General features: G+C 42.0%; 1 non-coding gene across 1 annotated transcript; it reads right to left on the bottom strand.

Annotated features, from left to right (window-relative positions):
- Nucleotides 1–1,829: 1,829 nt before the first annotated feature.
- On the bottom strand, nucleotides 1,830–1,901 carry LOC148092274 (small nucleolar RNA SNORD36). Its single transcript, XR_015715210.1, has one exon. It is a non-coding gene; the product is annotated as a small nucleolar RNA SNORD36 (small nucleolar RNA).
- Between the last annotated feature and the right edge of the window lie 4,599 nt (nucleotides 1,902–6,500).

Here is a 6,500-nt window from a genome sequence, read left to right as displayed (position 1 = left end):
TTTTAGGAAAGTCCTAAGCATGAGGCTCGAGAGGCCACTTGCACAGAAAAGCCCCTGGAAATGGCCTGGATGAGCTGCAGGTAGGGAGGGGCGGGGCCTCCAGGAATCACGGGGCGGGGCCAAAGATGTGAGTGTCCGAGATTCAAACATGGCGCCTGCCTGCGGCTGTGTGTGGGGAGGACTCGCCAAAGGAGCCATGGCCTCCGCCAGCCCTTCTGCCTGGGAGGAAGCCGCCCCTCCACCTCTCACCCAATTTCAGACAGGTTAGTTTGTCCCCAAATGTCCCAGGTCCTTTCAAGCTGCTGCCTGGCGCTGGGCTCAGAGGGAGCGTCCGAGTGAGTCCGTGCCGGGCCCTTTAGGAGGAGCTGCTGGGGCTCCCGCAGCCTCTGCGACCCTCAGGGACAGTCCCCGGTGGTTTTCACAGCCCAGAGTTGTGGGGACGCCTCTTCCCAGCCCTGGGGGCCTGCTGTGGGGCTGGGACCCCTCCCTCCTCTGGGAAACCCCCACCGCCGAGATTCCCTCCTGGGTTTCAACCGTGGCACCGGGTGTGGGACCACGGCCGAGTCTCCAGGATTCAGCCCCCATCCGCCCTCGTCTCCGCCCCTCTTACTGGTCTCCGTGCTTCTTCAGCTCCCTGGTTGTGGGGCTTCTGTTCAGTCAGATTTCAAGAGGCTCTGAGTGATGGTGGGTCTGTATTTAGTTGTAGTTTTGATGTGGTAGCGGGAGGCGGTGGGCGCAGCTGCTACTGATGCCGCCATCTTGTTTCCTCCTCCCGGTGTATTCTTTATTTCCGCTATGTCATTCTTCATTTCCAATTGACTCTTATGCAGGCTTTTGAAGTTCTCATTAAGTTGCTTGAGCATCCTTATAACCATTATTTTGAACTCTATATCTGATAAATCGCTTGCCTCTATTTCATCTAGTTCTTTTTCTGGCGATTCCTCCTTTCCTTTCATGTGGGTGTTATTTCTTTGTCTCCCCATTTTATTGTGCCAGTTGTTCTGGGGTACCAGGTCAGGGCTGCAGGGTGTGAACAGGGCCTGGTTTCTGGTAGCCCCAGGACCCTGGGTCTGTCAGCCGGGTCCTGAGGGCAGGCCTGTGTGTTTGGTAGGCGTTGGCCATGATGCCAGGGCCAGGTGCAGCAAGTCAAGGCTGTAGGCCAGGTAGGCAGGTGAGCTGGTTGCTCTGGGTGGAGGAGTCAGGAAGGTCCCAGGAGGAGATGAGGCAGGCAGGCAGGCAGGGAGGCTGTGCCCACAGTGTCAAAGAGGCAGGACCCCATCAAGGGGGCAGGTAGGTTAGGTCTGTGCACCCTGTCAGAGAGTCACGACCCTATCAAGGCTGCAGTCAGGCCCGGTGTGGGTGCTGTGTCAGGGGGTTGGTGTGCCCATCCCTCTGTGGCCTTGGGTGGCCAGGTAGGGCTGCTCCCTGCAACCTCCTCCAGAGGAGGACCCTGGGGATCTTGCAAAATGGCACGCTCTCCACACTCAATCCGAGAGAAGCTCCAGGCTGAGCAGCGCTGCAGCTGTGGCAACTCCCCTACCACGAGCTGCGGTACCCCCAAGGATCACCGGCACTGACTGACAGATGCCCCCACACTCACATGCACGCACACACTCCCCCCACACACTCACCCACTCACACTTTAAGCATCCATCAGGTCCTGTCCACTGCCATCTTGGAGAATCTAGCGTGATCCTTTAGGTACGGAATTATCTGTATGTTGACCATATCAATGTCAATACCCTGCTGTGGTTTCATCCTTAGCTTTCCAACACGTTAGCATTGGGGGAAACTAGCCAAAAGATACGCTGGGTCTGTCTGTATTACTTTTTTTTCATGGTTAAAAGCTCATGTACTTGCCCTTCAAGGTTTAATTCAGTAAGAAATTCACATCATTGCAATGTATTATTTCTTACAACTGCTTGTGAATCTACAATCTTCCCCTCCAAAGTTTTTTAATTTAAAGAAGTTAAAGAAGCCCAGTAGCGGTGGCTCAGCAGATTGAGCGTCAACCCATGCATGATGAGGTCACCAGTTTGATTCTCAGTCAGGGCACATGCCAGGGCTTTGGGCTCAATCCCCAGTAAGGGGCTTGCAGGAGGCAGCCAATGGATGTTCCTCTCACATCGATATTTCTATCTCTATATCGCTCTCCCTCTCTCTCTCTCTCTCTCAAAAAATCAATAAAAACATTTTTTAAAAAGTTAAAGGAATACTATCAATAATTTACACCAACAACTTTGAAAACAAATAAATGCATATATGTATATGAATTTGTATTTATAAATTTATTCATATATATGAATAAATTCATATTTATTACATATGTATATATTCATGAAATTGTATATAAATCTGATCGGCTTATCAGTTGTCTTTGTAGAAAGGTTTAAAACCATGGTTGCAAATTCCTTAATTGTAATAGAACTTTTCAAATTTACTTTTTAGTCAATTTGTAAGTTTTCTATAACTTAGGTAAACTTGAGTAAAAGAATAAATGTATATATATGTGCATATGTATGTGTGTATATATATAGTGTGCATAACAAATAATATAGAATATATACAAAGTATATGCATAAATAATACATGTGACTTAAAATAACTGTTACTAGCTCTGGCATGCTGTAGCACTGCAGTTACTAAGATTTTCATCTGTGGTAAATCTGGATGGAGTACAGTGGAAGGAGATGCACTGACCTATGTAATACGTCTGGCATTTGGAATTAGCTGGTAGTTGCTAGGCCCTATGCAATGAAGAGAAAATAACACGCTCAAGTCATAGTAGGGTTGTAGAAGTCGGATTTCATTGTCTAACACCCCAAGGCTCCTCAGCTGACTAATCTGAATTACTGCTGAAGGTTTTAGTAGTAATTCCTCTCCTACTTGTATGTAGTGTATTATTTTGCATTACCCAGCATTGGAAACATGTTTATTGGTTGGTAGATTTTATTCTCCAAAGGTTTTTATTGTTCTGATAGCTTCCATTTACCCTGTAGCTCAACTCTCTTCCCTTCTCCACCCTTCTTTCTGCCCAAGTTGCTCACCTATAAGGACTACATCAATAGGCCCCTCTGGTCTTCTTGCTTCCAGTTGGGGCTGGCCATTAGGATGACTCAGTAAGAAACTGAAAGGAAGGAGAAGAGTAAGAACATTTATTACCCTGTCTTTCTCTTTACAAAGCCACCTTTCTGGCTTTGTTCCTGGCTGAAGGTAATTGCTTCCTTATAAGTATCCTGCTTGACAAGATTTTCTCTCCTTTGGTTTTCCAAAACCTCTCTTTGTCTTCATTTCTTCAGGCCTCATGGGAAGCAGCTCTGCTGCCACTAACTCCAGGTCAGTGCTTACGGTTTCCCTCCACTGACACTTTTCCATGTTAACTTTAATAATCTTCCTCAAATTATCCTAATTTGCATGTGTCATCTATTTCTTCCTTGGGTCTGACTGATGCATGCACATTCTGAGTTTTGTCCTAAAGCATCTCCTAGTAGCTGTATGTGATTAACAAGGAAGGAGCTTAGCCAATTCCAGAAGGGATGAAACCTTTGTAGAAAGTCTCACACTTGGTACTAGGAAGCCTGGCTCTCACCCAAATGAGAAAACAGGAACAATTTTCCTATGGCCCTTTTTCTCCTCCACTTTCCTCAGGTAATTTTGTGGATTGTTTTCTAAACTTTGCCCTGCAAAACTCAAAATTTTGGTGCAGGGTCTTTGGGCAGTTCTATGGGGGGAAAAATTATAGCAAAAATGAAGACACACCCTAGCTGGTTTGGCTCGGTTCGAGTGTCGGCCTGCAAACTGAAGGGTCTTGGCTTGGATTCCAGTAAAGGGCGCGTACCGAGTTTGTAGGCTCCATCCCTGGCCCAGGTCAGGGAACATGCAGGAGGCAACCAGTTGATGTGTCTCTCTCTCACTGATGTGCCTCTCCCTCTGTCTTGCCCCCTCCCTTCCACTCTCTCTTTAAAAAAAGTCAATGGAAAAAATATCCTCAGGTGAGGATTAACAAAAAAACAAAAAAAGAGACAGCCTAAGCAGGTAGGACTTTCTGGCACCCATTGCATTAAGAATACTTTTAATTTTTTTAATCTATATGCTATCATCCCCAATAAAATCTTACTTGAAAAAAATTTTTCATTCCACCAATTAAAAAGTTTTTAACAACTGGTTTAATTCACTTTGCTAAGTAATCACTGATAAATCAAACTCTTTAAGATTCAAAAAGAAACCTTTAACAGTAAAACTTCACATAATGAAAGAAATATATCTGGTAACAGTATAGAGATTTAGAGTGAACTTATTCCAGTCCAATGTGCTTCAAATTGTGCCTCATAAGAGGCTACTTATTATGAACAGCCACTCAAAAGCTCTGATGATCTGTTTCTTTGTCATCAGGGATGGCTGGTTGGTGATTTCCAAATCCTAATCTCCAGCTGAGTCAATCTTTATCTAATTATTTTTATTTTTGTGGTGATAACATTTAAGATTGATTCTCTTAACTTTCAAGTATACAATGCATTACTATTATCTATAGTTATCCATGCTGTACATTATATCCCCAGGACTTACTCATCTTATAACTGGAAGTTTGTACCCTTTTACTAACATCTCCCCACTTCCTCCAACCCCTAGCCCCTGACAACCACCATTCTGCTCTCTATTTGTGTGAGTTTGGCTTTTTTAGATTCCACATATAACTGAAAACATATATTATTTCTCCTTCTCTATCTTTTTCATTTAACAGAATATTCGCAAGGTTCAGAGGCTCCCTTACCAAATGTCTGTGTGTGTGTGCGTTTGTATCTGGGCTGTCAGTTCTGTACCTTTGGCTATGTGTCTATATGCCACTACATACTGTTTTGATTACTATCACTTTTCATTATAGCTGGAGGCATCATATTTTCTGGTTTCATTTTAAAATCAGAAAACATGATGCCTCCAGCTTTGTTTTCTTTCTCAGAATTGCTTTGGCTATTCAGGGTATTTTGTGGTTCCATAAAATTTTAGGACTTTTTTTTTTCTATTTCTGTGAAACATGAAATTGGAATTTTGATAGAGATTGCATTGATTCTATAGATGGCTTTGGGTGGTATGGACATTTTAACAATATTAATTTCTTCCAGTCCATAAACATAAGATATCTTTCCATTTATTTAGATCTACTTATATCTTATGGATTTCAGTATACACATCTTTCACCTCTTTGGTTAAATTTATTCCTAAGTATTTTTATGCTATTGTAAATTGAATTGTTTTCTTTCTTTTTTCAGATATTTCATTGTTAATGTACAGAAATGCAACTGATTTTGGTATGTTGATTTTGTAACCTGCAACTTGACTGAATTTATTTATTGGTTTTAACAGCAAATCTTTAGGGTTTTGCATATGTAATATCATATCATCTGTTTACATAGACAATTTTACTTCTTTCTTTCATATTTGAATGCCTTTTGTTTCTTTTTCGTGCCTAATTGCTCTGGCTAGGACTTCCAGTACCATGTTGAATAGTAGTGGTGAGAGTGGGCGCCCTTGTCTTGTTCCTGATCTTAGAGATCTTTCACCATTGAGTATGATATTAGCTATGGACTTGTCATATATGGTCTTTATTATATTGAGGTATGTTCCTTCTATACCTGATTTGTATATATTTGTCATTAAAGAATGTTAAATTTTGTCAAAAGTATCTTTTTCTGTATCTATTCAGATAAGCCTTTTTTTTTTTTTAAATCCTCACCTGAGAATGTTTTTTCCTTTGCTATTCAAAGAGAGTGGAAAGCGAGGAGAGAGAGAGAAACATCAATGTGAGAGAGATATATTGATTGGTTGCCCCTGAACATGCCCATGGGCCGGGGATCGAGCCTGCAACCAAAGTATGTGCCCTTGGCTGGAACTGAACCTGGGGGACCCTTCAGTTTGCTGGCCAACGCTCTAACCACTGAGCAAAACCAGCCATGGCTTGTCATATTATTTTACTTTTAATTCTACTATTGTGATGCATTCTATTATTGATTTGTATATGTTGAATCATCCTTGCATCCCAGGGATAACTCCCATTTGATAATGATGTGCTGTTGAATTTGATTTGATAGTATTTTGTTGAGAATTTTTGTATCTATATTCATCAGAAATATTGGCCTATAGTGTTTTTTTCTTGCAGTGTCCCTATCTGGCTTTGGTGACAGGGTAATGTTGGCCTTGTAAAATGAGTTTGGGATTGTTCCCTTCTCTTCAACTTTCTGGAAAGGTTTGAGAAGAATTGGCACTAATTTTTATATAATTGTTTGGTGACTTCTATAGATCCAGAAGCCATCTGGTCCTGAACTTTTCCTTTTTGGGAGGTTTTTGATTACTGGCTCAATCTTCTTACTCATTATTGGTCTATTCAAATTATCTATTTCTTAATGATTCAGTTTTAATAAGTTATATTTTTCTAGGAATTTATTTTTTTCTTCAAGATTACCCAATTTGTTGGCTTATAATTGTTCAAAGTAATCACTTACGAT

This window comes from Miniopterus natalensis, chromosome 10 (genome assembly GCF_054644295.1).
Source record: "Miniopterus natalensis isolate mMinNat1 chromosome 10, mMinNat1.hap1, whole genome shotgun sequence".
Classification (NCBI taxonomy): Eukaryota; Metazoa; Chordata; class Mammalia; order Chiroptera; family Miniopteridae; genus Miniopterus; species Miniopterus natalensis.
Note: the sequence above shows the minus strand (reverse complement) of the source record. Positions and strands in the feature narration are given on the sequence as shown.